The sequence below is a fragment of the Protopterus annectens genome, chromosome 5.part0 (genome assembly GCF_019279795.1).
Source record: "Protopterus annectens isolate FY-2018-M chromosome 5.part0, PAN1.0, whole genome shotgun sequence".
NCBI classification, from domain to species: Eukaryota; Metazoa; Chordata; order Ceratodontiformes; family Protopteridae; genus Protopterus; species Protopterus annectens.
Window position 1 is genome coordinate 1,182,202,393 of NC_056735.1, and position 17,493 is coordinate 1,182,219,885.

Genomic DNA, 17,493 nt, shown 5'->3' on the forward strand with positions numbered 1-17,493 from the left:
CTGCATGCTGTTGTTATTACCACTGTGGTCCCATATATGCATGTGTTCTGCTTGCTATGCAACTGTTCCATATCTGGTGTCTGGGTTAATGGAAATATCTATGCATGCTGTTATACCTAACCCTGGAATGTGTTGACTATTACTAACCCACATATGATGATAAAATCTAAACACTATAGCTCATTTGGGAAGACTGGTCCCAGCGGACCCACCTGTCCCACCTCAGCTGGCCGTGGCACTGGGCACCAGCATGTCTGAGGCCCAACCCGGGACCTCCTCGTCCATTGGTCCTGCGCCACCTTCGGGTGAAACCACCTCAGGGGATGGGACTTGCCCCCCCCCGGGAGTGGGCACAGACAGGTACCTGTCACCCATCGCCAGGTCTGGGTCCTGGTGCGTAGAGAACTCAACCAGCAGCTTGCTGATCTTCTACTCCAGCTCAAGGGCCACATGTCATGACTAGAGTGTCAGACTGGCTCTGAGACTCAGCCCCCAGCACAGCCACTATCGGGGCTGTGAAGGTGCAGTGGTGACTGCCCATGGGTGAGGACCTCAATCCCACTGTTTCCACTAGGGGGCTCATGGGCTTCCAATTTCCCAACACCCCTCTCCATCAAGGTGTTTACCCCCCCACATGTGTCATATACTGCCCCTGTAAGCATCTTGTTTGTCTTGTCTGTTAACCTACCCAACCTACCTCCCCACATATACCTACTACCCATCCCAAACATCCCACTCTCACCTTAAAAAAAATAAAAATGGGCAATCTGTTCCCCCCAAAAAAATCACGCCCCATAGATAGCTGTCCATTTCGCACACATCCACTGGACACATGTAATCAGGTCTAATTGGCATCACAACATATTATTGTTGTCCTCACTCCTCTCTCAGGGGTTTGAGTGTCCAAATCTACCTTCAAATTCAGTGTATATGCACAGCTGTTGCTGTAGAAGAAATGGGCAGTTTTGGACCTTCCCTACACCCTTTCTGCACATCCCTAGCTATTTTTCCTACTGTCTTTCCCTCTTTGTGCCCCTTTTTCACCACTTTCCTATCAACCCGTTTTTCTTTTCTTTTAAAGAAATTAGCGTGGGGGTAAGAGGGAGTAAGCACTTTTAAGCAGCAGTTAGCGGGTTTAAGACTGTTTGTGTGGTGGTAAGCAATGCCTACACAGGTTAAGCAATTTCGAAACTGAGTATAAGAAACTGTTACCGGAAGGTAGCAGTGCTTACCTCCGTGCAAACCCACGCAAACCCACTTACAACTGCTCAAAAGTGCCTTAATCATTCTGTAGCCAATGGCCCATGTTCTGCCCAGCAACAAAATAAACAGCCTCTGCAAGGCTTAAACCCAGGACCTTGCAAACCATAGCCAAAGTGATTTACCACTAAGACATGTCATATATAGATAAGCCTGATGTTTTCACAAACATATTATACAGCCCAGTCATTCAACAGTACAGGGAATGTATTCCAACGTGTGTGTGTGTGTGTGTGTGTGTGTGTGTGTGTGTGTGTGTGTGTGTGTGTGTGTGTGTGTGTGTGTGTGTGTGTGTGTGTGTGTGTGTGTGTGTGTAGATATTATCTAAATAGATATAACATATCTATATATGTAGATATAGATTTAATATAGCAATATATACATATATAAATATATATATATATATATATATATATATATATATATATATATATATATATATAAATGTAAACATATACATACAAATGCATACATCTATAGATATATATGTCTACACCTATATGTCTACATATATACAGCAAGTTATATATATGTAAGCAGATATATGTATCTACATAGATATATATGGACATACATTTGTAGATAACAATGGTAACATAACATAAACATATATGTCCACATGCACCGTTACTGGGGTTGAGAGTCCTGCAATACACTGCCAACTGTTGCAGCCCCGATACCCAGGACCTGACACTACATGGGCACAAGATGTTAACAGTACTCCATCCCACCTGTATGATGTCAGGCTGGTATCAGTAACATATCATGCAGTACAGTCTGGCTCCCATAGGGAATGTACAATGTGGTAGCAATCAACTTCCCTAGGATACATATACACAGACACATATATGCAGATACAGATATACAGATATATATATATATGTATATATATATGGGATCCGTACGGATCACCGAACGACAACATAACCTAAACAGATTCGGCCTGGCATACTTGCGCAAAAGTGCTTTTCACTGAAAGGCACTTTCGCGTAAGTATGCCTGTTGCAGAGATTCCCTTTTCCTCACTGTAGTGAAACCTCGGAGTGAGAATATTTAAGTAGGGAGGGTGTGGGAGGTGCAGGGGGGCTTGCCCCCTGCAAAAACGTAAAAGTGATGTTTTATTTTTTTTTTTTGTAAACACACTTTAATGAAAGCACTTTTTCGGTGAAACCGCTTTCATTAAAGTGTGTTTGGTGATTGAGGATTTGGACTATTGAACTTCCGTTCAATAGTCCTAGATCCATATATATATATATATATATATATATATATATATATATATATATATACATACATACATACACATATATATGTTACAACACATAGACACGCAAAGATATGTATAGTAAGATACATATGTAGAAGGTGCACACAATATGGAACAGCCACTATTCCTACAGTTACCACCTTACCAACTGGAGACTGTATGAGCCACCCATACAAATCACAATCATTGCCTGTAACATATACCTACAGAGAGATCAAAGCATATAACACCACACATAGGTTTGCATAAATGGGAAAGCTGTATTTGTGTACTATTACAGTTGTATATGCCATGTCATATAGCTGTTTCGACACGGATATCCATATAAACTGAGTAATGCAACTGTGAAACAGTTATACTAATACAGTTGTCTGTAAATCTTAACAAATGTTGCCGTCCAGACCAATTCCATCATGTAGTATAATAGTAAAGACAGACTGGGCCACAGGATACCAAACAATCAACATTAAGTAATGCAGATGTATAGTTCAGCAGCCTCTATCTATATTCTATAGACAATCCCTAGGGGGTAAAGACTTCAGTTGACACAATGGGATGTAACTGTTACATAACAAGGCATACATGACACCATCACAAGCACACTGACAAACAGAACAGTCTATATGGCAGGTGGCAAATAGCCTGCATTTACCCAAGGTGGATTTTATGGTAATGTACATTCATATACCTTAAGGCAGCTCACCCCTGATGGTCTTCAGGATTTTCAGCTTTCAGGATTTTGTAGCGCTCCCATATACATACATGTGTGTGTGTATATATATATATATATATATATATATATATATATATATATATATATATATATATATATATATATAGATAGATAGATAGATATATATATATATATATATATAGCTATATATGTATGCACATCCTATGTGTACAGCTATGCCTAGTTATGTTGGTATATATATGTAGATATCAATAACTATATGTGCATACATATCTATTCTGATATACCTACGACTTTCAGTATATATGTAGAGATCCATACGTATATGTGCATATGTATCTCTATCTGTATATATGTAGACATATATTGCTCTGTATATGTATATATCTGGGTGTTTGTAAGTATATCTATGTACATATACATATCCATCTATGTATGTCAATATGTATATGTCTATATAGATATCTGGATAATTATATGTACATATATCTTCACCATATGTCCTGAACATGGAGTGTAGCCCTACCTCACTCCCTATAGTCCCAGCTTTGTAGTGCAAGGGGATGACATGTAAGTATAGCAGGTATATTTGTAGACTATTGCTACTGTAATAGGGAGTGTCTTCACAGACATGGTGTGTGTGGGAGGTCACATCTGCATTTAACATGTGCGCCATTGGCTACTGACAGACATCCTAAGGACATCATAGTACAGTACCACTGCTAGCATGTAATGCTCCTGTGGACTACAGCAGAGATAATGGCCAATATATGTGAATAGTCTGACACACTCTGGACAGTCCAGAGGTATACACATAACCATTTAGTGAAGACATGTGGACCAATATTGACAATGCGGATGTTAACAGCCATGTAGATGAGTATAATAAGTAACTACTGGTATACATGTGCTCCAATAGGTTATGCAGTCACACATCCCTGTCTGTCCTGCCACATAATAACCACTGGTACAGAAGTGCCATGGCCACATCCTACCCACTAGATATTGACATACATCTGTACAGCATTCCACTGCACTGTCTGACATACATGACTGTTATGGTGGCCCGACAGCAGTACATCTGGCAAGTATCTGGACATTACATCTCACTGGGTAAGTACACTAAGCTGCTAGGCATGTAACAAAGCACTGTGCAGCTACAGGCAGACCGGCTCAACACTGGCCTACATTTCCTATGGAGGAATGCATATGTAACTGCATATATAGCAGGCTCTACAGGCATGCCACAGCACAGAGTAACATACAACTGTGTGAAAGTGCATAACCACAACCAATGTGAACACAGTCACAGCCACATATGGTTTGCTAGCGTAGTGTTACAGTACATGGACTATCTGTTCAACACCAACCTCATATGTGCCACTCACACACTAACCCTACATATACTGGGCCGCTACACAGTGTGGTCCAATGCCTGTCTGTGGTATGGAACATGTGCTTGCATGGTCCTACAAACATGTAAGCCGATAGGGTAACATACAGTGGAGCAGCATGTAACATCAGATAGAACAGGACCAAGAACAATGACATCTATCACAGTCTGTACACAGGCCAAGGTACATATTAACAATACACACACTGCCGACAATTACTATAAGTACACAGACCTCAGTACTGTACACACAACCACAGAATGTTCAGGATATGTCATCAAATATAACCCTACTATACATAACATGTGTAGCAGTCTGATATCTCACTGGCTTGATATCAGATATGATGTCACTAATTATGATGTACAGCACATATGCACCCCTTACTGCATGACATATGTACAAAGCTGACAAGGTTGTGGCTGGAGGCACATACACAGGGCAAATATTGACATGTTGCTGTGATAACCTCAAACATTTACTGTTATAACAGGGTTTGTTGCAACATATGTCCTATGAGGGATATGAAGTCAGTAACTCTCACAGCTGTCACCATCTACAGACTGTAATTCTCACACTACCTTCTGCAGTTCACAGATAGATGCTCTGTGGGTAACACCGGAAACAAAAGGTACCACACACTGGCCAGTCTGCAGATGACCTTACAGATGGGTGTTTCCTCATAAACATAGCACTGACCTGGCAAGTATTAAAACATGTAGGACAGTCATACCCACACACACTCTGTTAAACCAGCATTACTCCAAATGCAGTATAGCAACACTTACAGTCTTTAGTCAGGTCAGGCACATCCCCCTCCTGTGTGTTGGCCTGTTTCCACAGTGTATGTTGTTAGATGTAAATCCCCAATCAATCTGAGATGCTGTTTGCCAAACAACAGACTGAGTTCCTGCTCACAGTGAAGGAAAGACTCAACACCGACATGATGTTCCTAGATATTGGAGTGTGTTTCCATGCAATTTGCTATGGGAATGTTACCACAGCTGTTCCACATGCAATCAGCTAGAGGAGGGCTGCAATTCATGCAAAGGCCATCAGCTGATCATGAGCATCACTTAAAATACACATGCTGCTGCCTAAGCAAAGCAGGTGTAAGTCTCCACATCCACCAGAGAGGGAGTGAGAGAGGCAGACAGAGGCAAAGGAAAGCCAGGGAGGGGTGGAAGAGTAAAACTTAAGCATGTTTGTGTCACACACCTACCAGTACAGGGTATCAAACCCCTGACAAATATGTAGTGCTATCACATGTCCATGCAGTTATTGGATGCACCACATAGGTTACATGCTGAGGAGCCCTCAGAATGTATATGTGATGGTGAGTGACATCTGCATCAGGGATATGGTAGCTATACAGTAGGTGTAGTACACATGCCTGTCCGCATGAACAGGTGTCAGCATCAACACAGCCACACTCTCACAGGTACACACACATTGACACATTTGGCAGGGCCAGGAATACAACTCATCACTAGTGGGATTGTAACAACACAGTACTGTGCAGGTATCACATGCACCCTAGGGTCAAACGGAGGTTATATGTGCAAAGGGTATGTGGATGTGTCTGACATCAGACAGCATGCTTCAGTATGCCAATGGGGGTTGTTGTGAGTGTGAATGTGGTCATACGTATCATACAACACACACACAGACACAGGTGCCAGTACTAACATGCATGGGTGCACTGCTTCACGAGTGTGTTGTGGTCGATGGTGCCAGACAGCTATACAAGGCTAGGTGATGGGTATATCTTGGCATCAGGCCACATAACAATGGTCTGCATTGTGGCTCAGGAGTGTAGTGTCTGGAGTTGCCCACACAGGTGGGTATTGTAGTCACCATCCAGTCACCTGGGTGACTATTGCATGTGGCCAATGCTGTGCATTGCTTGCCATGTATGTGTTCCTTAGTCCATGATATGGACAGTGTCTGGGATGTGCACACCTCCCACATGCATGTACAGTGACATATGGAACTGTACCTGGGGTGTCCGACCCATGTTGTGTCCACAGATTATCATCAGATGTGCCAGTCCTGGCCTCATGTGGTGGTAACTGTTAATGGACAGCAGGTTGACCCTGCACCTACATTGATAGCATAATACCGGTATTCCCTGGTGTCAGTGGCATCTGTCCATACAGGGCTTGTGTGTCAGGCATTGTATGTCCTTTGTGGGTCACATTTGATGGCACCACAGGTGTTACAGGTGTCCCAGTGGGGAACATGGGGTAGGTGCACTGTCAGCATGTACATGGCTATTGGACTGATGGACAGGGTATCATGCCCTTTATAGCCCACTGCAATCACACCATGGTTACTATCAGTGGGCAATATGCAGGGTACTACCAACACAGCAACTGTTGCCTAGGCAAGTGTGTGTTTGTGTGTGTGTGTGTGTGTGTGTGTGTGTGTGTGTGTGTGTGTGTGTGTGTGTGTGTGTGTGTGTGTGTGTGTGTATGAGACATGGGTTGTGAGTGTTCCCTGCTAACATTGTTCAGCTGGCATTGATGTCACATTTAGGGGTATGGATCTGCACCCCAGCCTCTTTGCTATTTCACATCTGTTATCCCTGTACGGCGGACATTGTGATATATACTTGGGACAACATATAAGATGTTTACAAAACCCACTCCACATTGAGTCCAGTTGTTACACACTCACAACCACCTCCACACAGGATACGAATGACAAACACAGACACACACACCTGTCATGTCTTGGATTAGAACTCCTACCTAACTAGGTATATTACACTACAGCACTAGGCAGTTATAGGATGTGCCATGGAGATTACTGGAGTACTCCTTCCTCAAAGGTGTATTTTGCAGTGAATGACATCAGCACGATTGCCAAAGTAGGACATTTAAATTGCACTGAGTGTGACTAGTCTAGAATGCATTGCTACCTACACAGACATAGAAACACACACAAAACATCCACAACTGCCATGTGTGGGAATAGAACCCCTACCAGAGTTCTATATCACACTACAGCATGATGCTGTTATAGGACATACCACAGTGATTGCTGGAATGCCCTGCCCCCAAAGGTGTATTTCACAGTGAATGACATCAGCAGGATTGCCAAAGTAGGGCATTTGAATTGTACTGAGTGTGACTAGCCTAAAATGCATTGCTCCCTACACAGAGACACACAAACACAGTTGCCATATCTAGGATTAGAACTCCTACCTATTTTATTGCACACCAGCAGTACACAGTTATAGTATGTGCCATGGAGATTACTGGGCTACACTTTTCCCAAAGGTGTATTTCAAGATGGATGAAATCAGCAGCCTTGCCAAAGTAGGGCATTTGAATTGTAGATAGTGTGACTAGTCTAAAAAGCATTGTTCTCTACACAAACAGGGACAGACAGACACACACACAGTTTCCAAGTCTGGAATTAGAACTCCTACCTATTTTATCACACTACAGTAGTACACAGTTATGGGACACACTACTGAGATTACTGGGCTACAACCTTCTCAGAGGTGTATTTCAAGGTGGATGACATCAGCAGTCTTGCCAAAGTAGGGCATTTGAATTGTAGTGCATGTGACTAGCCTAAAAATCATAGCTCTCTACACAGACAGGGACAGATACAGACACTTACCAAGTCTGGGATTGGAACTCCTACCTAACTATTTTATCACACTACAGCAGTACGTAGTTATGGGATGTGCAACAGAGATTACTGAGCTACAACCTTCCCAGAGATGTATTTCTAGGTGGATGACATCAGCAGTCTTGCCAAAGTAGGGCATTTGAATTGTAGGAAGTGTGACTACCCTAAAAAGCATTGCTCCCTACACAGATACAGACACTTACCATGTCTGGGATTGGAACTCCTACCTAACTAGTTTATCATACTACAGCAGTACGCAGTTATATGTCATGCCACAGAGATTTCTGGGATACAGCTTTCCCAACGGTGTATTTCACAGTGGATGACTTCAGCAGGCTTGTCATAGTAGGGCTATGGGGAGGGCAGTGTTTGTGTGCATGGACCATAACTCATTCATCTAGAGGTTGACACACCACATGCGGGCACATGCAGGGTCATATCCCACAGGTATGTGTATACAGCTGCTAGATGACTACTTCTTTGTACAGTCATGTTGCACAGCTAGCACTTGAACCACATAGTCTGTAATGCTGACAGATACTGGTGGCTAGTATCTAAAGTGAATGACATCTGAACCTCATGTGGTTGTGGTCCTTTGGCTGTGTGCTGGGTGGGAAAGGCCTGGATGGCTCCTTGTCACAGACACCCTCTTCCACACATCTATGTATGTCTACTTTTGGCTTATTATACTGTGTTGTCCTTGGATATATGTCTGTATTCCTATCCACTGTGTGTGCAAAGCATGAGTGGTGCATACTGAGGAGTGTCTGCACTAACATCTGCGACTGCTAGATATGTCTGGTCCACTGGTGTTTGCAGACATGACCTTCATTTGTTTAAGTGTGTGAGCATGCCCAGTATGACCTTTCAGTATGTTGTTGACTGACATTGCCTTCATTTCTCTAAGTGTGTGAGTATGCCCAGTATGCCTGTCTGTACTGAATGCATGGATCAAGTCCAGGTAGTTTGTACTGCAATGCAGACCTTTGTGTTGTACACCTACAGGTAGCATACTATTTTTGCAGGGATTCCATCGATCATTTGGCAATATGGGGACAAACTGTGCAGGGGATAATGTGTACTGTAGGTGATTGTGTCTGTGTTGCTTCAGCTGCATGGTAATGTTGTTAGCAGAGATATTCAGACATGTATTGTTATACACAGTGATGTTGTCTGTCCTCATGTACTGTCAGGTGGACATTCTTGCTCACAGTGATGTCTTGGGGAACAAGGGTGACTGCAGCTGTGTCCAGTATTGTGGGCAGACACCTACATATTCATGGTAAGTTATGCCATTCTGGAGGGGGAGCTGCAGACACTTGGTGCTGGGTTTGTGTATCCAGTTCAGCATCTTGGTACAGTGCTGGCAGAGGATCCCATACTTGTATGCCCATCAACATGACAGTATAGGCTTATCTTGCTGTGGCAATGCCTCACAGCTGTACAGATTCACACAAGTTAGCCAGGGGCAGGGGCCATGGGTCAGGACATTTACCCTGTTATTCTAACCTCTTCCATACATTATGCATACATTCTCTGAAACTTTCCCTAAATGTATCACCACATCACAGGTGTGTGTTAGTGTTGGTCCACAGTTCATGCAGTGGGACATGGTGGAAGTGTTACTGTGGTTTGTCCACATGGCCTTGCATATGGCTTAGGTGGAGTGTGTTATGTTATTTGGGTGTCTATGGCATAACGTGCATTGACAGTATGTGTGAGACACAGGCCTTTGGTAGGCGCCTGTGGGGCATTAGGTGTTGTTGCATGCCAGATGTGGCAGGTCATCACATTCTGTCAGTCCTACAGTCCCAGGCAACCATACAGTATATTCCCCTGGGGTGACAGAGTAGGTGTGATAGGTGTTCATGCCAATACCTCCTAACAGTCTTGCCTCAGGTGGTGTGGATGCTGGCAGGGTGCTACCTACAGCTATGGACACACCTGCATGGGACACCTGCACTGTATGCTGCAGTCTTCTGCTATTGCCATATAGAGGTGGGGGGTCTCACTGTACCCATTCCCCACAGCAGGGATATGATCAGAGAGGTGCCTGTGGGTGGTGTTTGCATGAGCTGGGTGCATGTGTGCTATGAACATTACTTGCATCTGACACACAGATATCCATTGGGCATTCCAGTTATGCTTGCATGTGCAGATACATCAGCTGTTTCCCAATAGATCAGTCCTACCTCCTTTGTGATCTGTGAGTGTTTGGGCAGACAACACCAGTGTCCTCGACTACAGGACCAGATAATGTGATGCATACCTGTATGTACTTTTCCAAGGGTGTGTCCATTTCACAGTGACACAATATATACTATATGTCTGGGGTACTTTCCCCTATGTACTGCTTGTATATCTAGCCCAACAGCCATGCCATGTCAGTTTTTCAGATGGTGACACATATTACCACCATACATTTGCAATGGCTTACTGATAGCTTGTGTTATATTGATGGGTATTGTGTATGGTACTGCAGTTGTGAGGGCTTGTCCCTGTCATCAATGGTAGTGGGCAATGGCCACCAGGGTTACCTCAACATGCATACATACCAACCACTCTCACACGATATGAGACACACACCAACCTAACACATACATATCTGCATATTGTGCAGATGCTACAACCTATCCTGCTACCTTGGCCACCTCTGTGCATCTGTGCTCCACTGGTATTATACCTACACATACATGTTACTACATTTCTACATAGGGTTGTGGGGGGCACACCTGACTGTTATGACGTGTGTACATCAGATTGGGGGGAGCACACCAGACCGTTACTACATAATTAAGTAGGGTTGGGGGGAGCACACCTGACTGTTTCTGCATTCCTACACAGGATTGGGTGACACACTTGACTGTTACTACATTTCTCCGTAGGATAGGGGGGCACACCTGACTATTTCTACATTTCTACACAGGACTGGGGGTGCACACTTGACTGTTATTACATTATTACCTAGGTTGGGGGGGGCACACCTGACACTTGTACACATTTGCTATGACTGTACTGGTATGTCAGGTACTCCATTTCATTCTGCATTCTAACCTATCATGCTGACTAGAGGCATATCAGGGTACTACAGATCTTAGCTTTGATTGACTTGCATATTAGTTTCTAACTTCCTACCCTTCAAAACTCACGTCCCACTACCTGACCTGCTGTAGTCTGTCTGTGTAGGCCTGGGGGGAGGTTGCCCATAGGCATCATTCAGAGGCCATAGCACAGCCTTTGTTTGTGTTTGTCAATACCTGTCCTGCTGGCTGTGACTGTTGTTGGACATGTGAACCCCCCCTGACTGGCATGTGTGAATCACTTACCTTGTGGGTATCCCAGTATTGAGGGTGGTGCTGCAGGGCTGCCTATGTTGGATGCACATAGTACACTCCCTACACATGGTTGAGCACAGGTAGTGTCATGTTTGGCATCACTTTTACTGTATGTGAGAGTCAGAGAGAGGTGTTATTCCCTGGGTCCCTCCTGTGTCAGTGTATGTGCTATGTCTTGCCTCTTTGCCAAGGCCAGGGCATACTGGGCACACCTCCTTCTGCCTACTGGGGCAGGCTCAAGTTGTTCCTCCTCCAAGTCACTCTGTGCCTGTGCAGGCCTTGGCAATGGTGGGGGGCTGTGTGGCCCTGCCCCATGCTGTTCCTGCTGCAGCTGTTTCCACAGGATCATATTGTGTAGCCACACGCATACGATGACAATTTGGGTACATGTTACTGGTGAGTACTGCAAGGCTCCACTGGATGTGTCCAGGCACCAGAAGCATGACTTGAGCATCTCAAACACATGTTCTACTATAATTCTGGTCTGTGCATGTGCCTCATTATGGAGTTCTTGTTCAGGTGTGTGTGCATTTCTGATGGGTGTCATCAGCCACGGCTCCAGTGCATATCCAGCATCCCCCACTAGGTCACCGTGAGGGATGTCCCCATTGGAAAATCTCTGGTACAGCTGCATCAGATGCCAGATGTGATAGCTTCCAGGGCAGCCAGCACACACATTCATTATTATGCCCTGGGCATCACACATGACCTGGCAGTTGATGGAGGGGAAGCCCTTACACTTGATGTAGACCCTACCCTGCTCACCAGGTGGTGCTTTGATGCATATGTGCATGCAGTCTATAGCACCCACTACCTCAGGGTATTCTGCTATTTGGTGGAACAGTTGTATATTGCTGGCCAACACCTCATGGGTGTTGGGGAAATATACGTGCTCACCAACATGTGCTGACATGGCATCCAGGAACTGGTGGAGTACTCCGGATGCTGATGCCTGTGAGATCCCCATCATATCCCTAGTTGGCCTTTGGAAGGTACTTGTAGCTAGTATTCTTAGGCCTACACATACCTTGGTGTCCACTTGGATGGGTTCCCCTCTGTTAGTTCTGTGTGTCAGGCATGGCCGGCACAGCTCAACAATTTGCTGTAGGAGGTTCCTGTCCACCCTATAGCGCTCCACCATCTCCAGCTCATGTAGCCCCTGGTAGGTTACCCTGGGTCTGTACACTCTTCTCCATCTCCTCACTGTGGGTTGGTCAACAGCATTCACATCTTCACCACCCTCAGCCTCTTCCACAAGTTGTTGTATGATAGCTATTGCAGCCCCTATCATTTTGTTGTTTTGTTTGTTAAAAGTTCCCCGCTTGTATACACTGGTGGTGTATAGTGTGGGATAAACCAGAGGGGAAGGTGTTTGCATAGTTTATAGTGGTGTTCTGGGCTGGGCTGATCTACTGCCTGTGTAATTGGCTGATTCTGATACATTTCCCCTGCCAGCTATGCTAGCTCTTCTAGATTACCTTTCTACTGCTGTTTTCCATTCCCATTGCCTACCTGTTTAAACCTGGGGGTGCTCCACACAAACACAGTGCTCAAATATGCACAGAGATGCCATTTCCTGGTTTAACTTTTTTTTTTCCTTTAAAACCTGGTGCATAGCGCGCACACCCACTTAGGCAATGTAAAGAGTATTAGGCAGACTCAGACACACACCCTTGCTTAGCTGTGCTTAGCTAGGAGCAAACCTGAGCCACAGGGTTCCAATCCACTTACAGTATGCCTGACACACACCCCTAATTAAAAAACAAGTGAAGTAATGATTCAATTTTCCAATTTACCAACCAGTAAATGCAAAACACAATTGCGTGCAAAATCCATACAGCTGTACATATAAAAATACTGAAACAGCCTGCACGAAGTTCATGTGGATTTTTTGTTGCAATAAAGTACCTGTGGGTGAGCTCTTGCCTCTGTGGAACTCGCCCCTATGATGTCAGCTAAGTCCTAGGCTTGCACCAAGCTATTCCTGCTCTTACACTGTTGGGACCTGACTAGCATGCTGGGGGAAACTGGGATTCACTATCATTCCCCTCATTTGCATAGTATTGCCTGCTAATGCATGGTTACATGTCTCACACTGAGCCTTCCCCCTTAGCAACCACTACTCACTGGCCATGTTGTCTTCTGCCTGCCATTGACTTTAATGGCAGAATAGTGATTTTAGTTAGAATGCTTATTTTAGGTTTATTTTCTTATTTTCCCCCGATTCCGATTGCGTGCTGCTGCCCTATGCTTAAACAGCCGAGATCGGCTAAAATAAAAGCTGATTTTTTTAAGCTGCTTTCAATGCCAGTGGCCTTATGCTTGGCCATTGGCATGCTTCCTGACTGATATGCACCCTTTATTTGGAGCTGTCACGGCTCCGTTTTGGAATTTACAGAAATGTACTCGGTTATTAACCGAGTACATTTCTGCAGATTACACTAGTCCTGCACGGCCTGTTTCCAACTTCCTGGATCACAAATTTACCTAGTTTGCATGGATTTCTCCTGCAAATGGGGTAATTTGCATACAGGGGCTTAGTCCGTGCAGGACTAGTGCAGGAGTGCTCGTGCACACCCCTGTAGGCTATTCCTGGATTCCACAGCAGACATATTGCCTGCTGGAGCTCCTGCACTAATCCTGCATGCCATGCAAGGCTTTCAGAATCCGGGGGTCTGTCGTTTCATTGGAGTTTCAGAAATGCTCAGTCTGTTTTCTGATTTAATGGTATTTTTGATGTTTTTGATTCAGTTTTGACTGTAATGTCCATTATCAGTTTGCTGTGGCATTTTTGAGCTTACACTGGGACCTTTGTAAAAATTAACATGTTTTGGTGTATTATTTCATGTAATTGTTCTTTAGAGGATGCTTACTGTTATGGAATTTCTCTTGCCTGTCTAGTGGAACTTTTTTAAATCAATATAATCTTGCACTTTTTGTACCAAGATCTCCTCAACCTGAAGACAAAGCAAATGATGGCATCTGGACAACAAAGTAATGCAGCTGGTCAAATAGTGTGAAAGTTGAAGTACCGACTTCTACAATTCCACTTGACACAGGATCCTTTTATCTTTGCATGGGTTATGCAGCACATTATATCCATTTTAGAGACTAACAAAAATACACACATCCAGAAGTCAGCAGGTAAACATCCAAGATCTTTATTGAAATGGTAGCAACTCCTAAGCAAAACAGAACCATGTTGCATAGTGCATGTACTGTATCAGATTTTTAAGACTTAATTCATTCTAAATTACAAAGGTTATGTTAGAAAATAACTACAACTTAAGATCCTATGTACTTGTTATGTTGTCTGTAAGGCGCAGTGTCATATCTCATTGGATGGCTAGTGGGATTTTAAGGTGGTCTTGAGATGACAACAAATAGGAATAAGCCTAATAGAATGCAGGACAGACTTCCGTTTAAGTACCTGAACCCAAGCACTCTAAGATAACAACCAAACATGAACAAGACTTACAATAAATCAAAGGCTCATAAAACAATCTGCCTAACAGATGAGTAGCAGCAAAAGGTTTATTAAAATGGATACAGAAACAGAGACTGCAGCAAAATCAGCTAAGTAATTCCCCAAAAAAGATAAACCGACTACTATGGAAAGAAGCATGAAACATCAAAGTCCTTAGCTTTCAGAATCTTAAAGGAGAAGCCAGAGATGTTTAGTGTTGACATTACCAAAGATTATCAGTAAAAGACAAGCAGCACACTGGGTAATTAGGTGATGCGTTGCAACATGATCACAATGGCTGATTTGCCTGGTGTTTTCCTGCAAATAGTTCAGTGTTTTTGAAACATACCCAACTTCAGTAAGGAGACTAAAGAATGGATGTCATGTTATCAGGTGGAGAAATTACGAATAATGTCCAGCCATTGGATTGTCTAAAAGCACCCTGACTTTTACTGTACATTTCAATGCCCCCTGCAGATAAGTCTAGGAGTCACAGTGGCACTGACTCCACTCTAGGCCTTTAAGGCCTACTAACTCTGCATCCATCCATGGCAATGTTTTGGTAATAGGTCACTCCACTGTCAGACACACCTATCTAGATGAGTACAAGATGAGGATTAGCTGTCTTTGTGGATCCAGGATTTGGGTTGTCACAGTGGGTTTGGAGATTCCTTCTTCCTGACAAATTTGATTACAATCTTGTAGTGGCTCACATGGGGTGCTCTACATAGGAGGAACATGCTAAAGGACATGATGGACCTTGTTATGTATATATCTGAAGCTAGAAAGACATTGGCCTTGAATGGCATTCTTTTATCACATGGTATAATGTAGAGATTCAAAGACAAGATAACTGCTTTCTATAATTGACTATGTAGCTAGTGTCATTCTAGGTATACCCAATGTGTGACCACATGAGATGTGATGGCTGACAAGTCTTTCCTGCTCTGCCAGGAATGGTCTCTATCTTTCTTATCAAAGGTATCACATTCTTGGTAAAGCCGTTATTGTGCCATTATTGTGCCTCTTATAGGCAGATTCCAGCTAATGGACATCCCAACAGAGTTATTTCTGATTCAGCACTCAGTTAAGTGGCTCACTCAATGGCCTGAGTCTAAACAAATACTGCCTGAATTTCTGGACCTTATGCAACTTGAACAGACACTCGTATAGGTGTCATTTTGGCAATGTGGTTTCAATAGCATGAATGCATTCCCTCTGTTTTTGTATCTAGTTTTTATCATGACTTTCATAGTTAACTGGAAATTGTGGGGAATATCCGTATTTGTTAATAACCCCATTATTTTCTAACACATTTTTCATGAACCCAAAACTGAATTCTTAGAAATCCAAATTACCTTAAACATAGTTAACTACCACTTCATAGCTAGTTATAGATCATCTGCAATTTCCTCCTCTGATCATGAGAGGTATCTTAATAACTTAACTGAAATTCCAAGAAATCCATACACTTGTGTACTGGTGATTTCAATTGTCTGTTTGTAAAGTGGTTAATAAACACCACCAATGGTAAACATGTCCACCACTTCCTTGATTGTATTAAGTGCTAACTCCCATGAACAAACATTTAACTTTCCATATAGGAGTCCCAATATCTTTCATATCATTCACATTAATATGATCCCTTCTTCCACATCTCTCCATGTATCATTGTTCCTCACTTATAAGATCTTAAATCCATAATCTTTTCCTTTGAACTGAGTAATACTTCCTCTGGAAGCACATTTGCCTTTCAGGAATTCTTAAAAAGTTAATTTTCATAACTACTTAATGACCTAAGTAAATTCAGCTGTAATCCGTTCTCAGCTGTCCCCATTACCAGCACTGCCACTTATGTTTCTCATTTCTGTTTGCACTGCATTTGTTGTATTGATAAGGCAGTCCCTAGATGTACCAAATATACTGTGAAATTTAAAACAAGAATCCTGTGGTAAAATACCTATATAAATAAATTAAACAAAAGGAAGAAATTATTTAAGGCTTATAATATGTCACATTCTAACCAACTTATAACATTAGGTAAGCAAGCTAGCAAAGTTCTTAAGTTTGCAATTATGAAGCTTAAAGCTGAATATGAGCTAAAAAATAGCATTAGAAGCCAATAGTAAGTATAAATCCTTCATTGCTTAAGTAAGGAAGTTTAGTATCTAACACACTACAATGTTCTGAAGTTGTCCACAATACTACCCAATCATATGCTCAGAAAAAAAACTAATCTCCTAGCTACACTTACAGTTATAATTGACCCACAGGTTCCTCACTCCCAGACTCTTAACAAAAGTTAAGAGCATCTTGACCATGGGACATGTTAGCAATGCAGGTTCCTGATTATTAGCACTAGATATGGTCTTTCTGAACAGTATAACCTAAGCATCTCCAATTCTCTGAAAACCAAAGTATAAACTAAATTC